Source organism: Mustela putorius, unplaced genomic scaffold (genome assembly GCF_011764305.1).
Source record: "Mustela putorius furo isolate JIRA1106 unplaced genomic scaffold, ASM1176430v1.1 tig00000508_pilon_pilon_pilon, whole genome shotgun sequence".
In the NCBI taxonomy this organism is placed as follows: domain Eukaryota; kingdom Metazoa; phylum Chordata; class Mammalia; order Carnivora; family Mustelidae; genus Mustela; species Mustela putorius.
In genome coordinates, this window is record NW_025421402.1 from 16,910,384 (window position 1) to 16,931,312 (window position 20,929).

Genomic DNA, 20,929 nt, shown 5'->3' on the forward strand with positions numbered 1-20,929 from the left:
GCAGAACTCTCACTGAAAGAACTGTACAAGCTGGTAAATCAGTCTGTCTCAGTGCCATAGATGCTGGTAGAAGACATAAGCCTCCTAGGTCAGAGACTGTTCCTCAGAGCAGAAGCAGTAGGAGTTGAGTTGTACCAGTTCCCTCTAAATCTCACAAGGGGGTACAGAGAGCCAGAGAGGGTGTGCATGCACAGATGTGCCTTAGGAAGAGAGCCCTGAATCCCTTATGTAGGAAATCCACTGTTTTTATAGGAAGCAGTAAGCAAGCCTGCTCTGCCCAGAAGAAGACCAGTTGCTTTTGCAGGACTGTGTGATACCTACACCGTGTGTGGTGTTACATTGCTTCTCAGGATTGCTAGTCATATAAACAATACCGAGAAGTGACCCTTATTACAAGTAAAAGAATGATCAAGACTCTGAGATTTTGACACATTCAGCAAGATATGTAGGAACGCAAGAGCCCCCATGATGGATAGCCTCCCGTGGTGTTTTTAAAGAAAAATGAATGTCATTCTTCTCATTTCTTCCTTCTGGATGTCTAGAATGGGGGATTTCATAGCTAGAGATTGACATCTTCAATCATTGTAATCCTTGGATCAATGCAGGCCACAAAAGGTAGAGCAATAATATAAAAGGATCCTGGGTCCTTTGCCCTGTAGACTATCACACCAACTCTGGACTTTAGTGTAAAAGAGAAATAGACTTTTCTCTTAAATCACCACTAATTTGGGCTTTCTGTCATTTGCAGCTGATTCTAATCCCAATTAATTAATGTAATATCAGACCTTTCTGCTGTTTTCTATGTAAGTGACAGCTAGAGTATGTATAAAGGACTGGGCTCAAAACCTTTTCCTTTAACTTTATAAATACTGCTTCGTGACTTTCTATCAATCACTGTTATGGAAGAAATATTTCAGCTGACTGATTTTATGTGTATGTGTGTTGGGGGGGTGCTGCTTTTTTGAGTTAGTTTCTTTATTCTAAAATACAACTTTTTCCATCCTTTCAACTTTGAGTAGCCAATTGTCTCTACAGTGAATTTTAATTCTGCTACTGTAATCTTAGTTTATCTACTATTTCACCGAATATCTCTGACCTTATTTTTATGGGCTCTGTTTTATAGAATCCATATTTTTAGGAGTTGTTTGAAGTTGGCAAATATTCTCTAACACTGACATTTTCTTTGGGTTCCTGGAAATGATGACTTTTAGATGTCCGATTACCTCCATGTCTTTAATATGCGAATTAATTTTTCTTCCATGGGACTGTATACATTTTTTCCTCCTGTCCTTCTCCTAGCTGAAGAGCACTAGACACATTCACTCTGTTCACCAATATGGAGAGCCTATGAATTTGGTTCTTCTATCTCTTTAGATCAAGGCCTCTTTCCAGGCTCCAGTTTGAAGGCAACCCAGTTCACTTGCCCTCATTTCATAGTTTTCCAGCACTAATAATTGGTGGAAGAGATGAAAACTTACACTTCTAACCTGGTCCTGCCTCTTACTTGCAACTCATCCATGCCTAGCACAGGGGCCTTCCACACAGTGGGTCTCTGTAGAACCTGTGTAAAGCCCAGACCCCAGCTTGGTTTCTGTAGTGCAATAATTTTATGTTTTCCAGTTACCCTGAAATCTCTTGGAGAGATAAAATTAAAAAAAAAAAAAATAACCCCCCCCAATCCAACTTTAAAACTTGTAATTAGGTCATAAATAAGGAGATCCAAAACAATATATTTAAACTGAGAATTACATCTGTTATTTGAAAGCTTCAAAAAACTTACGGGTATAACTGACAACCAGATTGTTTGTTTGGGATAATTCTTTGATGACTTTTTCAGTTCCACTCATGAAGACACAGACATTACTAGCCAATCCATAGCCATCCATAGCCAGTTCTTTTATGTGTTATTGATGATAGAGATGGACAAGAGTTTTCTTAGGGCTCTAAATACAAGATTTCTTGGAGAGGAAATTGCTCCTCCAGGCTAATTAACTAAACCCCATGATGGATAAGAACTTCATAGAACATTGTGAGGTTAATATCCGTTAAATCACAGTAACAGTTTTGAAAATTTGGATAGGCTCTAACCTTAGTTGTAGAGCAGAGAAAACCAATTGAAATACTCTACCATTAATTTCCAGGCTTTGGAAACTAATGGGTTTCTAGAAATAGCATTAATGATGACTAACACCTATATCATAATCTATATTAGCTAAGCATCTGTCCACATAAGAAATATACGCAAGTGTTAGACATTAATATCCTAAACTACATTGCTAAAAAATGTTTGCATAAAATAAATCTACAACTCATAATTATTTCAGTCTACCGTATTTATATTATGTTCATGATAGAGTTTTATTGTAGCTTTTCAATATAAAATCTTACACTTTTCCTTTCTTTGCTTAAGTGAAGTAAATATATACATGACAGAATTTTACTGAATAAGGTAAAGAACATCCTGGTTCTTGTTAAAAAAGACCCTACGAATTACCTCTGATTTGTCTGGAATGCTTTTAACCTATCAAGCTTAAATTCAGAAGTGTTTTCTACAAATAATTCATACTAATCTTCAGGTTGCTGATGGCTATAAGATATTTTAATACCCCATTAAACTGTTCAGCCTGCTCACCTCAGCCCCAAATCTGAACTACTTAGAACTTAATGTTGTGTATGCTTGCTACTTGTTTTATACTTGTTTTATTTTTCCTTATATTGAATCTACTTTAGGAGGGAGCAGAACTTCATATTTCTGATTAAAAAAAAGGTCTTATTAAATAGAGGAATAATTAAAGCAAACTATGTAAGTTCTTAATTACTTAACAGTTCAATATTTCTCAAGTTCATAAATATCAACTTCATATACTTTATTAACTGAGAATATAACTTACCTTAGTGGTTTAGTTTCAAAAATATAATTTTAAAAAGATATCAACTAATTAGAAGTTACTGTATATTGACCACAGAGAGATAGATTTATTTATTTATTTATTTAAAAGCTATTTATAATTTTTTATTAACATATAGTGTATTATTAGCCCCATGGGTACAGGTCTGTGAATCACCAGGTTTACACACATCACAGCACTCACCACAGCACATACTTTTCCCAATGTCCATAACCCAACCACCCTCTCCCTACTACCCTCCCCCCAGCCATCCTCAGTTTGTTTTGTGACATTAAGAGTCTCTTATGGTTTGTCTCCCTCCCGATCCCATTCTGTTTCATTGATTCCTTTCCTACCCCCTAAAACTCCCACATTGCCTCTCAACTTCCTCATATCATATGATAGTCGTCTTTCTCTGATTGACTTATTTCACAAAGCATAATACCCTCTAGTTCCATCCACGTCATGTCAAATGGCAAGATATCATCTCTTTTGATGGTTGCATAGTATTCCATTGTGTATATATACCACATCGTCTTTATACATTCACCTCTTGATGGATGTCTAGGTTCTTTCCATAGTTCAGCTATTGTGGACATTGCTTCTGTAAACATTCGGGTGCACGTGCCCCTTTAGATCACTTCATTTGTACGTTTAGGGTAAATACCCAGTGATGCAGTTGCTGGGTCATAGAGTGGCTCTATTTTCAACTTTTTGAGGAAACTCCGTGCTTTTTGCCAGAGTGGTTGCACCAGCTTGCATTCCTACCAACAAAGTAGGAGGGTTCCCCTTTCTCCGCATCCTCACCAGCATCTGTCATTCCCTGACTCATTAATTTTAGCCATTCTGACTGGTGTGAGGTGGTATCTCATTATGGCTTTGATTTGTATTTCCCTGATGCTGAGTGATGTGGAGCACTTTTTCATGTGTCTGTTGGCCATCTGGATGTCTTTGCAGAAATGTCTGTTCATGTTTTCTGCCCATTTCTTGGTGGGATTATTTGTTCTTTGGGTGTTGAGTTTGGTAAGTTCTTTATAGATTTTGGATACTAGCCCTTTATCTGATATGTCATTTGCAAATATCTTCTCCCATTCTGTCAGTTGTCTTTTGGTTTTGTTAACTGTTTCTTTGCTGCACAAAAGCTTTTGATCTTGATGAAGTCCCAGTAGTTCATTTTTGCCCTTGCTTCCCTTGCCTTTGGCGATGTTCCAAGGAAGAAGTTGCTGCAACTGAGGTTGAAAAGGTTGCTGCCTGTGTTCTCCTCAAGGATTTTGATGGATTCCTTTCTCACATTGAGATCCTTCGTTCATTTTGAGTCTCTTTTCATGTGTGTTGTAAGGAAATGGTCCAGTTTCATTTTTCTGCATGTAGATGTCCAATTTTCCCAATACCATCTGTTGAAGAGACTTTTTTCCATTGGACATTCTTTCCTGCTTTGTTGAAGCAGGACCATAGAGTTGACCATAGAGTTCTGGGCTCTCTATTCTGTTCATTGATCTATGTGTTGTCTTTATGCCAGTACCATACTGTCTTGATGACAGCTTTCTAATAGAACTTGAAGTCTGGAATTGTGAAGCCACCAACTTTGGCTTTCTTTTTCAATATTCCTCTGGATATTTAAGGTCTTTTCTGGTTCCATGTAAATTTTAGGATTATTTGTTCCATTTCTTTGGAAAAAAAAAAAGGATGGTATTTTGATAGGAATTGCATTAAACCTGTATATTGCTTTAAGTAGCATAGACATTTTCACGATATTTGTTCTTCTAATCCAGGAGTATGGAACATTTTTCTATTTCTTTGTGTCTTCCTCAATTTCTTTCATGAGTACTTTATAGTTTTCTGAGTACAGATTCTTTGCCTCTTTGGTTAGGTTTATTCCTAGGTATCTTATGGTTTTGGGTGTAACTGTAAATGGGATTGACTCCTTAATTTCTCTTTCTTCTGAGACATATTTATTTTTTACTTTGTTTCTGTTAAGTTCTTATTTTATTTTATTTTATTTTATTTTATTTTATTTATGTATCTGACGGAGAGAGACACAGTGAGAGAGGGAACACAAGCAGGAGGAGGGGAGAGGGAGAATCAGGCTTTCTGCTTAGCAGGGAGCCTGATGCAGAGCTCTATGCCAGGACCCTGGGATCACCATTGGAGCCAAAGGCAGAGGCTTAAAGACTAAGCCACCCAGGCACTCTTCTGATAAGTTCTTATTTGTAGAACAAAAGAGATATAAGTCAATACAATACATACATAGTTGAATTTAACTTTATTCAAAAGAATTTTTCTCCCATATTGTGTGATCATGCCAACCATAGAGTTTTAAGAGGCTGTAATTATTTAAATTGTTCCATTTTTATATCTTCTTAATCTTTAAATAATTTTTGTATTACTCAAACATAATAATGAAATAATGTACTAATATTGAGATTAAATTTTTATTTGTATCAAAGTTCTTGAATTTGACAGTCTTTTATTTATAAAGTTTAAATAAATTCCAATTTATATATAGATGTTCTGCAATAAATAGTACATTAAAACAGCAAATAAGCATTACTTAGTATTTTGAATATCAATGTATTTTACTTCCATATGTTTTTAGTTCACACTCAGTAAAGTTCAAGGGCATCCAAGTATGAAATAGCTTGTGAGGAAATTCACATTGCTTTCTTAATTTGATTTAGTTGGAGAAAAGGACACTAGTTCAGAAAGTAGAACATCATCTTTAATAATTTTGGTTTAAATATAGACATTAAGTATTGTACATAGACTAGTAAATGTATATATAATTTTCCAAAAGTTTATGAAAGGAGTTGGCATTATAAAATACATTAATTCCCGTTGACTATCTTACCTGCATCATAATACTATATAGACTTGCTTATGGGAAACATTGTTAAAAATAGTCAGAAAGGGAAATATGGCCTTTAAAAATAGCATGTGGAAAACCATACATTTAGGTATTTAGGATAAATGTTTATTAAATAAGTAATTTTAAAAGTAGGTCATCAATTACTGAGAAGAATGTAGTTGACAAATAATGATCCAAGTAGAAAGGAAATTTAATTCTAAGAATAGTAAACTTTTTAATGCACTAAAATTATTTACTTTGTTTATATCAAAATAAAATATGTACATAGTAAATGTAAAGCAAATATGTCCAAAGACATAGAGTGTAAAGTGGCATACTTGTGACCCACTCCTTCCCCATCCTTCATGTCCACTCCTACTTTCCAGAAACCACCATTTTCAATTCTTTTACCTTCTACCTAAATAATATGCTGTATCTTAATTTATCAGTTTTAGACTATTGACTTTCAACTATGGAAGATAGGAATTTAGCTCTTTTATTCCATCCTCTCCATGTTTTCTTTAAGTAATTCTAAATTGAGTCAACAAATATTCAGCCTTTCTATATTACGTTTTTGGTATGTTTGTTTTTTTTTTTAATTGTAGAAAGATTGTTTCTTATTAAGCCCTGAAGTATTCTACAATAATATTTCTTTCTTGTATAACTTTTTGTATTTCCTGGAATAATTGCATTTATCCCCATTTGCTTGATTTTCTTCACACTTCTCCTCAAGTTTCCCTGTGCTCTCTAACAGGCTTTCAGTATAATTACTATCTTTGAAAATTCCATCCCACATGTAATTGATACTGATTGGATCTAGATTTTTTTTTATTTTTTTATTAACATAGAGAATTTTAAGTTGAAAGTTATCTCTACTCTGTTTTAAGCCTCTGGCATCTGTCATTCTGTTTGGGTGTAATTTACTTGCATTCTTTCCTAATTCTTTTCTACTTGTATTCTGAGATTCTTTCTCCTGGAGTTTCAATAGTAAGAGATCAAATTCTCTACATCCATTCTCAAGTTGGTTTGTTGTTGTTGTTGCTGCTTTAAATCCTCTTTCTCTACTTCCATTGCATTGTCCCTTTGTTTTACTTCCTGGGAGCATTTCTTGGTGTTAAATTACAATTTTTCTATCAGGTTGTTTTTTTGTTTGTTTGTTTTTCCTGCTTCTGTATTATTCAGTAAAGCTCTTTCTTCTTTTTAATTTTTTTAAATAGCAGCCTGTACTTGCTTAATGCATGCAATATATATTTTAATGTCTCTTAGAATATTTTAGATTTTAATTATACTTTGTTCCACTTCTTGCATTGTTTCAAATTCATCTTTTTTTTTTCTTTTTTATAACTGTCTCTGTCTTTTAGGTTGGACGTTTTTCGCAAACATCTGTTAATCTTGGGCTGTTCATTATTAAAAATGAGACACTAAAATTCTAGTTGAAATAATGCATTATGTGCCTGGGTAAGGCTTATTTGATAGCCTTCACCTCAGAGGTAACTCTGTGGAGGGGCTGCTACTCATAGCCATTCAGTTTCCCAACAAAATTCCCTAATCTGCCAAATGTGCTAATGTTCTGGGAGTTGGGAATGGGGCTGCAAGGTAGTATGGTATTCTCAACATTCAGTGTGAAGACTTCCACTTAATTAGTGCCCTAACCCTTACCCTCTACTATGCCTAATGTCTCCAATTTTTGTTCTTGTTCTATTTCCACTCAGAAAACAGACCCCCCTTAGGAGAAGAATAAATGAAACAAGATGGGATTGGGAGGGAGACAAACCATAAGTGACTCTTAATCTCACAAAACAAACTGAGGGTTGCTGGGGGGAGGGGGGTTGGGAGAAATGGGTGGAGTTATGGACATTGGGGAGGGTATGTGCTATGGTGAATACTGTGACGTGTGTAAACCTGCGATTCACAGACCTGTACTTCTGGGGATAAAAATATATTATATGTTTATAAAAAAAAGAAAAGAAAGAAAGAAAGAAAGAAAGAAAGAAAGAAAGAAAGAAAGAAAGAAAGAAAGAAAGAAAGAAAGAAAGAAAACAGACTCCCTAAACATGGTAGAGAAGAGCAGGGAGGTTCCTGGGGGACACTTGAGAAGGAAGCTTAGAAATGTTCCTTACAGAGACTTTCAGCCAAACCCTCAGCCTCACTTTTGGCTTCTGAAATATCTGAAGATGCCAGTGCCTGAGGGTTCTAGGTTTTAGAAGGAAGAATACATTGTAATTTCACTGGAATGCAAACACAAAGGTATCTCTGTTCTCTGTTCCTTTTAGAACGGGTTTTTAGAACATTCCTCATCTGTTTCTCAACATGGCATCACTGCCATCTCCCAGTTTCATTGAAGATGTAGTTTTACAGATGTTTGTAATTCTCTGTTCTTGGGTGCGGATTTCTAATGGGATAAGATAGGGCAAGAAATTTATTGCTCTGCCATCTTAATACTGGAAGTCTTCTAGAGGAGTAATTTTGAAGTACAGGTCTATACTCACAAGACTTTGGAAATAATTGTGTTACTTCCCAAAACAGAGCACCCAAAACATTTTGTTCATGACAATAGATTTTCATTTTAAAGTATATTTGAACGTGATAGATAAAGGAGATGAACACAGAAGGCCTAGATCCTGCCCCCAGGAACCTTATCATCTTGTAAGGGATATGAAAATGTGTGGAAATTACTGTGATACCAGCCAAAAAGCAAGGACAGTGAGGGTGAGAAAAGTGTGATTATGGACCATAGGCATGTAGATAGATCTCACTCACGTCTGGAGAGAGAAGGATTTCCAGGAGGGGGTAGCCTTTTTGCATGGAACTTAATGTTTGGGTAGGATTTGCACCTAGTGAGAGCTTAATAAATATTTCTGAATATAATACAGTTCAACTTTGGTGGTTTTGACACTTTTCTTTCTACTTCTGTTCATGGTGAATACTCTTTTCTTCAGTGTGGTATATCAACTGCAATCAATTTCACTTATTCTTGTCCTAGTTTTCCTGAGAGGAATTAACGAAAGCGTTTTTATAGAGAAAATGTACCGTTCAATGACAGTTATTGATATAGCCTATAATTACAAAAAAAAAAAACCAACCCTTCCTGTGAGAATTCCATTATATTAATGATGCGTGTATATTATTAAGAATTATAAACATTGAGTAATAAAGCTTCAAGTTCACATGTTCCCAGATGTTATTTTGGGGCTTCTAGATTAGCCATTTTTCAAAAACATAAGCAGTAATTAGAAATCTTCCATAATTTCTTTCAGAAACAGCACTTGATTTTAATTCTTTCATTTAAAAAAACTTGTAAGAAAAAACAGTGTCAGAACTATTGACATTTTTATAGCTTGACAAAAATTAAGCATAATTAAAATGAAATATTTGTTGCACAAATTAAACTGCAATTAATATGTTTTCTGCCACTGCTTAAAGGATAAGATTAAAATGGTGTTGTTAGCAGACTCCCTGCTGCGAGACTAATTTCTTGATTTTCATACCACACAGTATCACAGACATTCTCACAGTAAAAGAGTAAACCAACAAGTAAAAAACATCATTTGATGAAAATGGTATACAGGAAGAGGTAGACTGGCTTTTATGAAGGCAAGATAATATTACTTTTATTTTAAAATCCTATGACTAGTTGACTCCAAGGGTAAGATTTGTACTTTTAAAGCAATTTAAATAAGTAGAAAATTGCCCTTCATTTTGGTTAGCTGTGCCTTTTAAATGAGCTAGTGTATTGATTCAGGGGTGTTCGCATTTTCAGTTGGTACTTAGAAAATGAACAAGATATGTTATGCAGAGGCCTCCCCTCCAGCTAACCAAGGCGTAATAATAAATCCCATCACAAAAACTTAGATGTGAACACTTTCAAGGAACATGGAGGAAAAATTCATCTTTACTTCTTTTGTAGGGGGTTCACTTTTTCTCTCTGGAGCAAACAGTTGAAAGAAACAAAACAAAACAAAACCTAACCTTGACTAAATTTAGTTATTGCTATAAAAAAACTTTCTCCAGCTGCCACTTATCCAGATAATGCATCAAGTATTATTTCTATGTGAATATTTTTCTGGCTAATTACTTTTTGACAGGAGACACCATTTGTGGTTGAATGAAAGAAAGAAAGAACCATTATTAATAGCCCTCTTTATTTCTCCAAATCTCTCTCTTGAGCTGTGCTACTTAAGGGCTATAAACGCACCAGTGGGAATTAGAAGTTATGGGCCAGGCCCCACCACTGGTGCACTATTGCACACCTACCTCTTCGTGGGGAGCCAGAAAGGTGTCAGTGCGTGTTGCATGAGGATTGCACAGCCGTGGCAGTGCCTGTTGAGGACATGATGAATGGAGCTCTGTTCACAGACAAGGCCATGCTGCCCCTGCCACACTGGCTACAGAGAAAAGGCAGTGAACACAATGCATTATGCAAGGGCCTCTACTCCAGCTAACCAACAACTATGAATAGGTTCCATCAAAAAAAGACCTTGCTTGATGCTCACCTGCTTTCGGCACTGCTGATGTCAAGTGCACAAATAAGCTTTAGACATCAGAAAAGTCTTAAGGCAGATAACTCGGTCTTTTTAGGGTAGCTTAGTGGATTTAGGTTACTTGAAATGACACTAATGTTGTAGTGACAAATTGGTGGTTGTGATGTTCTTAGTTTGCATAGTTACATTCTCATCACCTTCAAGTTTGCTCAAATGTCATCTGAAACCAGGCATTCCTGACTACATGATTTGAAATTGCAGGCCCTTTCTCTAATTCCCTCAGCCCTTCTTCTCCCTACCCTGTTTCGTTTTCCCTCATAGCACTTACTGTTATCTGACTGATTTATTTACTTATTTTCCATCTGCAGGCACTAGAAATTTAAGTTTCATGACGACAGGAATTTTGGCCCGACGAATTTCATTGCTCTACAGCCTAGGATAGTGCTTGGCCTAAGTTGTCATTTAACTTTTTTTTGAAAGAAAGAAAGAAAAGAGTGAGTGAATAAATGAATGAAACCAGTTCTTTAAAGGAACAGAAAGAAGTTAAATAAATAAGATAACTCTTGGTGATGATATGAAAATCTAGGTTTGGTAGAGGGTTTTGTGAATTCTGTTCATTGAAAGCTTCATTTATACTCAGAAATTATACTGAAATGAAAATATCTTCACAAAACTCAAATGTCAGGTTATGATTGTATTATAGTATATAATTATATATAGTAATATAATTATATAAAATATAATTACACAGTTAATGTTCACAAAAAGTTATTTGCAACCCACTCTGTGAGGAATACTAAACAGTGCTGTGTATATCCCTTAGTTCATATTTTTATTTGTGTTCTCATTCATTCATTTGTTCATTCAGCATAGTTTGTGCCCTGGGAGGCATGGTATCTTTAGTGTTCTGGAGAATATAGAAGTCCACACAACAGTCAGTGCGCTGTGATAGAGCTTGACTATGCAGGAGGCACTCGGTAGATTCTTGTCTTTGAGGTGGTCATGATCTGTAGTAAGGTCCGCATGAACACTGAGTCAGTGAATCCTGAACCTAATACAGGGTTAGGTTCCTGAGAGCCTGTGGTCAACATTTCTGTCAACTAGCCAATACATAACATTGTTTTATGTGTGTTTCTGTTGAAACTAAGTAAATCTGTATTGTTGATTCATTAGCATCTAACTCCCAGCTAACAGCACTGTAAGTCCTGCCTGAGTGCAGGTTAGCTAACAAACATCTTTTCTTCTCAAGGACCATAGTAGCTTTCCTGACACCCAGGAGCTCTAGACAGCAAGGCAGCCCTGTGCTTGGAGGTTCATTTTATTTTATTTTATTTTATTTTTAAAGATTTTATTTATTTACTTGAGAGAGACAGTGAGAGAGAGCATGAACGAGGAGAAGGTCAGAGAGAGAAGCAGACTCCCCATGGAGCTGGGAGCCCGATGCGGGACTTGATCCCGGGACTCCGGGATCATGACCTGAGCCGAAGGCAGTCGTCCAACCAACTGAGCCACCCAGGTGTCCCTTGGAGGTTCATTTTAAACAGTGAAATTACCAAAAACAGGCACAAAAGATGAAAAAGGTAGTACTAAAATTAGAGTGCAAGGGGACACTTACTTACAGAGTGAGAGCTGGAATGAAAAAGCAGGTAAGCTGGGATGTGTGTCTCAGGGGACTCAACTTTTTTCCACTCTGCTTGTATCTGTGAGTGACTGTGAAAGCACTATGGGTATTGATTTGGGGGCTACAGATGAATTTTAGTAAATTTGTGAATAGGGAATCTGAATAGTAAGGATCAATGGTTAGTGTTCTTATAAAGAAGTCATCATGGTATACATTGCTCTGGGATTTTTCCTGGGAAATCTGAGCATTATCATCTTTGCAAAACAGAGTCCTGTATTTCCTTTCAGTCATGATTTCTGAATCCTGATGGGTCAGGCACTCTAATGGTACTGAGTCACAATGAGAAGTCTTGTATTTCCATTCAGTCACGATTTATTGAGTCCTGATGGTTCAGACACTATTGGTGCTGGTGATGTAGTATACAAGACAAATACACCCTCATGTCCATTTACCATAGAGCTCACAGATTAGTATGTTACTCACTTTTTCTCTATTTTCTCCTTTGCTGCTTCTTTTCTCTGTCTCTCTCTCTCACATACTCTCTCTCCTTCTCTCTGTCTTCCTGATTTCTCTCTTTCCCGAACACATTTAGACGCAGATTACTGAAGATACTAATGGACCTGGGTATAGCATCTCCTGGCTGGAAAATGGAATATTCCAGAGGGTGGAGGGGACTTTAGAAGGACTCTCTTGATGATGGAAAACTGGGCACATAGTTTCCATCTCCTGTTGGCTTCTAGAGTGACAGGGTTGAATGAGAGGATGAAGAGGTGCTATTCTAGAAGGCTCACACTTGGAGCAGATTTGTGGTTTCCCCAAGGCCGTGTCTTTATCATTCGGTCATTCCTTCAGCCAAATAATATTTACCAAGCCCCTACCATACACTGTGTTAAACCTGGGGAATACAACTGTGAAAATCATGTGGTCTGTCTTTTAGCAGTTATTTCCCCTCTTGAGAATTGTCTTCAAGTACCAAATTATCTAGAGGCATTCAGTTTTTTCCTACTAAGAAGCATGCAGTATTTAAGAATGTCACAATCCTGGTTTCAGTTCTTACTCCCCATTCTAAGTGGTTTTCTTTTCTTTTTTCTTTTAAGATTTATGTATTTATTTGAGAGAGAGCACGAGGGCATGGGGGTGGGGCACAGAGGCGGTTCGCAGAAGGAGATGGGGAGAGAATCGCAAGCACACTCCATGCAGCGCACAGAGCTGACACGGGGCTCGATTTCACAACCTGAAGTCATGACCTCAGCTCAAACCAAAACTCTGACACTCAACCAAATGTGCCACTAGGCACCTCTGTAAGTGGTTTTCTGTAAGCCATTCCAATACTCTCTCTGAATACTTTTGCAGCCCATTTTCCAGTGCACTAACCATATACAAGCCCAAACTTGCCTTTAGTGCCAGCTTCATACAGCATTCCCTCTATGTAAAATGGGCTGTCCTTCTATATGAAAATCATGTTCTTGGAACCTCTTACCCTGGTATCATTAGCTTTGTTACCAAACCAACTAAAAAGCTGCGCAGATCATTCTGAATACCAACATTATATCAAGTTGGAAGTTCCATTTCAGAGACTTTTATTTAGATGACATTTTTACTGTTTTTAGTTGAAATTAAGTGGATAAGGCCACATTTTATATGTACAAATATATTTCTATATCTTGATCTGTTCCTTCTGATAAGATCTTTACATCCTATATCTCTCTTATTGTGGCCGTAATACACAGATACCATGATGGAATGAACTGGTCGTACAAGAAACTCCGTTACGTACCTTTCACTTTACATATCTGGCCTGCCATTTCCCACCTGTGCATTTATAACCAAGGCTATAACAATGGAGGAGGAGCATGAACTAAATAAAAGAAAACAGATAAAACTATTAAAACTGTAGCTAAGAAGAAAGATATATCCGCCGAGAAGAAAGGTATATAAAAATGGAAAAAGATTCAGCAGAAACTCAAATATATAATATTAGATTTTGGATGTACCCAATTGAAATGAAACGTAGGAATGTGTATACCAAAGTCAGATATAAATAACCTTTGAATAAACAGCTGTTAAAGGTTATTCATTCACAACTAACTATTCCCTCTACCCACCCCACTTTTTAGGGTATCTGAGAATTTCTTAGTTTTGAAAATAGCTAACACTTATCAAGTCCTTGCTATATGCCAGACACTGTTTTAAATGCTTTATCTGTATGGACTCAATCATTTTAACAACACTATGAGTAAAGTGTTACTATTCTCATGTTATTTAATCTTATCTCTTTCAAATGAGATAAGAATTGCAGGGGTTAAATTAGGTGTCCAGGATCACAGAACTTTTAAGAATGAAGCTGGATTTCAAACTCAGGCAGCTTGGTTCCAAAGCAATACTACCTCAGGGAAGAAATCATAAGTTTTCAAACCACAGTTGCAAATACCGCCCATGGTACGCTAAGCATAATGTAATATACACATGAACTTGGTTTTCTTTCCACATTCAGATTGACAATGTATCATGAAGTTTGGGTCAGCTAGAAATGGTTTCTTTGAGAACAAATGGTTTAATTGAAAGAATAACATGATAAATTCTAACACTATGGGATTGAGAAGAACACAAATATAATAGAGAACACTTTAAGATGTTTTCCTGAAACTGCAGAGTGAACAGGGAGAAGACACTAACTCCTACAACTTTTTTTTTTAAGATTTTATTTATTTATTAGACAGAGATCACTAGTAGGCAGACAGGCAGGCAGAGAGAGAGGAGGGAAGCAGGCTCCCTGCCGAGCAGAGAGCCCTATGTGGGGCTGCATCCCAGGACCCTGGGATCATGACCTGAGCCGAAGGCAGAGGCTTTAACCCACTGAGCCACCCAGGTGCCCCACTCCTTCTTTTAACCATACTCTTTTGTCAAAACTAGAAATGCTCTTGCCATCATAACATCTTCCGCATGTAATGAGAGCAAAGTTTGATTGTACGGGAATAATGCCAGGCTATCTTTCAAGCCTGCCTACAAACTCTCATTTGAAGACTATGGAAAATTCCACGTGCAAACTAGACTTAATTGTGGTCTCATTCAGGAAGTATTTTCAGTTAAAATGAATTTAGTATTCAGCTAAAAGTTCTTTGCACCCCCCCCCTTTTTTTAAGTTCTAAGAAAAATCTTTGCAATGCTTTAGAGCTATTATTTGAATATTTAAAAAAATATTTTAAGTTGAACAGTATATGTATAACCTTTGATTTCTGTCTTGTCCTTCCAATCTCGGAGATTTTGTGCACTGTAATGTTATCGGGACTGTCCTGCTTACCAACACTGAAGCAGGTTGTTTAAGTACTCAGTTGTGAGTATCTGGTGAAAACCTTAAATAACTAGATAAACAGCCCAGCTGCCAACCTAAAGTAATCTTACACTTAGGGGGTGAGTGGCCCAGGAAATTTGCTCTTTGTCATTTTGACTTGGGTTTGAAAATGGACCTGGGCTGCATTCCAGCTCAAAGAGCCGTTCACTTCCAAAGACTCCTAAATTGTCCCAAGGAGCTCATTTTAGCAGTGGATTATTTGTGTTTGGCTGGGCATCCTAATAGCAAAAGCTGTCTGCTTTGGCAAGCAAAGGCTATGGCAGGATTTAGAATTACTGTCCCCAGTGTTTTTCTTGATGAGGTTATTTTTCAGAAAAGCACTCCCCCCACTTTAAAAAGTGACACTGCATGAGTATTGTGCAGGTGGTTTTCTCGAGCTCAAAAGTTTCCCATGACAGGGTGGCCTGTTTCATGTATCAGAGGCAAATTTTAAACAAATGAGAACAGCACCAGATTTTCTCCCAAACCAAAGCTTTCTTAATGGCATATTCTTCTTTTGCTATACCATGGGTAACGGTTACTGGTTAGCTAGGGCCAAGTAAGAATTTGGGGTTTTAAATTTAAAAAAAAAAAAAAAGTGACAGAATTTGTGAAAATTTTTTCTGTTACGGAATAGAGAGTGTAGGTACTTGAAAACTCAATGCCTGTTTATCTACACAACTATAAATGCCTGTTATCTGACTCTCCCACTAGCCTGTGAGGTCTCCTGGGAAGACACGACTAAGTTTCAGTTACAATTAGTCGGAAGCTGACTAGCATGGTACTTACACACTGTAGATGTTCAGATGTTAGTGGAAGGCCCAGGTGAGACCATAACACAGGGTTAAGTCATGCTTTACTCATTGTATTAGAGGGGTCCACAATTACATACACAAGAAGAGCCACAGGACTGAAGGCAGAACGTGTTAGAATTTCTACTTTCATTAAGTTTTACCTCAATTGTATAACTGTTTAACATCACATTTTGCTATCACAGTATTATACCTGTAAAATTTAAAACAAATAATCACCCTATGACCCAGCAATTGCACTACTGGGTATTTACCCTAAAGATACAAACGTAGTGATCTGAAGGGGCACGTGCACCTGAATGTTTATAGCAGCAATGTCTACAATAGCCAAACTATGGAAAGAACCTAGATGTCCATCAACAGGTGAATGGATAAAGAAGATGTGGTATATATACACAATGGAATACTATGCAGCCATCAAAAGAAATGAAATCTTGCCATTTGTGACGACGTGGATGGAACTAGAGCGTATCATGCTTAGTGAAATAAGTCAGTCGGAGAAAGACAACTATCATATGATCTCCCTGATATGAGGAAGTGGTGATGCAACACGGGGGGCTAAGGGGGTAGGAGAATAAATGAAACAAGATGGGATTGGAAGGGAGACAACCATAAGTGACTCTTAATCTCACAAAACAAACTGAGGGTTGCTGTGGCAAGAGGTATAGGGAGAGGAGGGTGGGGTTATGGACATTGGGGAGGGTATGTGCTATGGTGAGTGCTGTGAAGTGTGTAAAACATGGTGATTCACAGACCTGTACCCCTGGGGATAAAAAGAGGTTATATGTTTATTAAAAATAAATAAATAAATAAAAACTAAAAAAATAAACAAACAATCAGACATATATTCAGAGTGCTTGTTCAAGATATATTTTTTTTAAAGATTTTATTTCATTTATTTGACAGAGAGAGATCACAAGCAGGCAGAGAGGCAGGCAGAGAGAGAGGAGAAAGCAGGCTCCCTGCTGAGCAGAGAGCCTGATGCGGGCCTCGATCCCAGGACCCTGAGATCATGACCCGAGCTGAAGGCAGCAGCTTAACCCACTGAGCCACCCAGGCGCCCTCAAGATATTTTTACTGATGGGGATAATGATCAAAATCTCCTGAGTCCTTCTTCACTTCGTTACTGCTCCATAATTAGTTTCTCGTGGGAGCTTATGGAATTTATTTAATTTGAAATAAATAAAGAACGTAATAGGTAGATTATGAATAGACTTTAGCCATTGAAGGAAAAGGGGAGGAAAAAATTAGTGCTAAGTGCCAGATATTTTATCCTGGTTAATCCTTACAACAACCCTGCGAGACAGGTATCTCCATTTTATAGATGATGAAGCAGAAGGAATCAGGAGGTGTTTCCTCTGCTCTTATTTTCTGGAATAATTTAAACAGAATTGGTATCATTTCTTCCTTATTTGGTAGAAAATATCAGTGAAATCATCTAGGCCTATTTGTGAAGATTATCAATTATTGGTTCAGTTTTTTAAAATAGATATAGGCCTGTGCAGGTTATCTGTTTCTCCTTGTGTGAATTTTACTAGATTGTATCTTTTAAGGAATTGGTCTATTTCATCTAAGTTATCAAGTTTGTGATCATAGAGTTGTTCATAATATTCCTTTATCATCCTTTTTATATCCATGGAATCAGTCCTGATGGTCCATTTTTCATCTCTGATATTAGTAATCTGTGTCTTCTCTCTTTTTTCTTAGCCTGGCAAGGTGTTTATCAATATTACTCTTTTCAAAGAACTGGCTTTTGGTTTTGTTGATTTTCTTTATTGAATTCGTATATTCAGTTTCACTGATTTCTGCTCTGATTTTATTTTCTTCTGCTTACTATAGATTTAACTTATTCTTTCTCTAGTTCCTAAAGTGAGAATTTAAATTAGTGATTTCTGCTGTGTTCAGTCAGTGCTATAAATTTCCCCCTAGGTACTCCTTTTTTTGCATCCCACAACTTTTGGTAAGTTGTACTTTAATTTTCATTTAGTTTGAAATATTTTTTTAAATTTCTCTTGTTGCTTCTTCTTTGACCCAAATGTATCTAGAGGTATTTTGTTCAACCTCCAAATATTTGGGGATTTTTCAGCTATATTTCTGTTGCTGATTTCTAGTTTCATACCATTGTGATCTAAGAGTCTACTTTGTATGATGTATACTCTTTTGAATTTGTTGAGGTGTATTTTATGGCCCAAATGTGGTCTATCATGATGAATGTTCCATGTGACCTGGAGAAGAACATGTCAGCTATTGTTGTCTATAAATGTCAGTTAGAGTTGATTGGTAGCTGTTCTTTTTGATTGTGTACCTATTGATTTCCTACCCCTGGATCTGTCAGTTACTTAGAAAGGGGTGTTGAGATCTCTAACTACTACAGTGACTATTTCTGTTGCAGTTCTGTTTTGCTTCATGTATTTTGATGCTCTGTAGTCACACACATACACATTAAGGAATGTTATGTCTTCTTTGAGAATTGACCCCTTTATTTTGAAATACCCGTCTTTATCACTGACAATTTCCTTATTCTGAAGTCTATTTTGTCTGAAATTAATATAGTTACTCCAGCGTTCTTTTCAATGTTAACATGGTATATCTTCTCCATCCCTTTACTTTTAAACTGTTTGTGTCTTTTTCATTTAAAGCAGGTTTCATGGAACCAGCATATAATTGGATCTTGTTTTTTTCCACAGTCTCTTTGCCTCTTTATTCATATATTTAAACTATTCCCATTTAAAGTGATTGTTAATATAGTCAGATTAATGTCTACTCTATTAGCTGTTTTCCATCAGTTACCTTGTTTGGTCTTTTGTTTCTGTTTTGTTTTTGCTTTCCACTCTTCCAGGCTTATCTAGTTTTATTCAGCATTTTACATGATTCCATTTTCTCTACTCCCTTGGCATATCAATTATACTTATTCAAAAAAATTTTCTATGTGTTTGCTCTAGACTTTGGAGTACACAAATAATACTCATCAAAGTTTTCTTTCAAATAACTCTGTACTGCTTCATACGTAGTTCATCTACCTTATAACAGATTATTCCAAACCCCACCCCATTCCTTATAGTATTGTAGTCATTCATTTAATTCATGCATAAACTATAGTCCCTGATTATGTTCTATTTTCTATATTGTACATATTATGTATAATGTATGTATATTATTATTATTTTGAACAAAATGGCTATCTGAAAGGTAATTAAGAAAAAAATGAAAATAAAAGGCTTTATTTTACCTTCATTTATTTCTTCTATAATGTTCCTCACATCTTTTTATTTTTTCAGTGTTCCAGGATTCACTGTTTATGCAGCACACCCAGTGCTCCATGCAATACGTGCCCTCCTTAATACCCAACACCAGGCTCCCCCAACTCCCCACCTCCTTTTCTCCTCTAAAATCCTCAGTTTGTTTCTCCGAGTCCATAGTCTCTCATGCTTCGTCTCCCCCTCCACTGTGCCCCAATTCACTTTCCCTTTCCTTCTCCCAATGTCCTCCGTGTTATTCCTTATGCTCCACAAGTAAGTGAAACCATATGATAGTTGACTCTCTCTGCTTGACTTGGTTCACTCAGCATCATCTCCTCCAGTCCCATCCATTTTGGTACAAAAGTTGGGTATTTATCCTTTCTGGTGGCTGCATAATATTCCATGGTATATGTGGACCACATCTTCTTTATCCATTTGTCTATTGAAGGGCATCTGGCCCTTTCCACAGTCTGGCAACTGTGGCCATTGCTGCTATGAACACTGGGGTACAGATGGTCCTTCTTTTCACTACATCTGTATCTTTGGGGTAAATACCCAGTAATGTAATGCTTCTCACTTCTAACCTCTTTCATTTTCCTTCTCTCTGATAACTTCAAAGTTTTCTTTCTTTAGAAAAGAAATTGTATTTCTTACACAGGAGGGTGACCCGTGACAAATCTCTTCATTTGTTTTTTTTTTTTTAATTTTTAATTTTTTATAAACATATATTTTTATCCCCAGGGGTACAGGTCTGTGAATCACCAGGTTTACACACTTCACAGCACTCACCAAAGCACATACCCTCCCCAATGTCCATAATCCCACCCCCTTCTCCCAAACACCCTCCCCCCAGCAACCCTCAGTTTGTTTTGTAAGATTAAGAGTCACTTATGGTTTGTCTTCCTCCCATTCCCATCTTGTTTCATTTATTCTTCTTCTACCCACTTAAGCCCCCATGTTGCATCACCACTTCCTCATATCAGGGAGATCATATGACAGTTGTCTTTCTCTGCTTGACTTATTTCGCTAAGCATGATACGCTCTAGTTCCATCCATGTTGTCGCAAATGGCAAGATTTCATTTCTTTTGATGGCTGCATAGTATTCCATTGTGTATATATACCACATCTTCTTGATCCATTCATCTGTTGATGGACAAAGATACAAACGTAGTGATCCAAAGGGGCACATGCACCCGAATGTTTATAGCAGCCATGTCCACAATAGCCAAACTATGGAAAGAACCTAGATGTTCTTCATTTGTTTTTGAAATATTTGTTTGTCTGCAAGTCTTTGTTTCTCCTTTGCTTTTGAAGGATAATTTTTCAGATACAGAATTGTAGGTTGGTGATTATTTTCTTTTAACACTTTCTTACTCCACTCTTGCTTGCATGGTTTCTGCAGAGAAGTCCAATGTAATAATGTAATTCTTATCCTTGTTCCTCTATCTGGAAGGTGGTTTCTCACTCCACCCTGCCTTTGGCTTTTTTTGAGAATATGAATGCGTAGGTGTAAATTTTTGATGTTCTCTGAGCTTTCTGAATCTGGTTTCATGTCTGTCATTAATTTAGGAAAAAATTTAACCATTATTACTTCAAACATTTCTTCTTCTTTTCTTTATGTCTTCTCCTTCTGATATCCCCAGTATGCATAAGTTATACCTAATGTGATTGTCTAACAGTTCTTGCATATCTGTTCCATATCTTGCATCTG

At 36.7% G+C, this 20,929-nt stretch overlaps 1 protein-coding gene across 1 annotated transcript in view; it reads left to right on the forward strand.

The window, feature by feature from the left end:
- Positions 1-20,929, forward strand: part of SPATA17 (spermatogenesis associated 17) — a 178,313-nt gene that overhangs the window by 152,650 nt on the left and 4,734 nt on the right. The gene's annotated exons all lie outside the window — the stretch shown is intronic.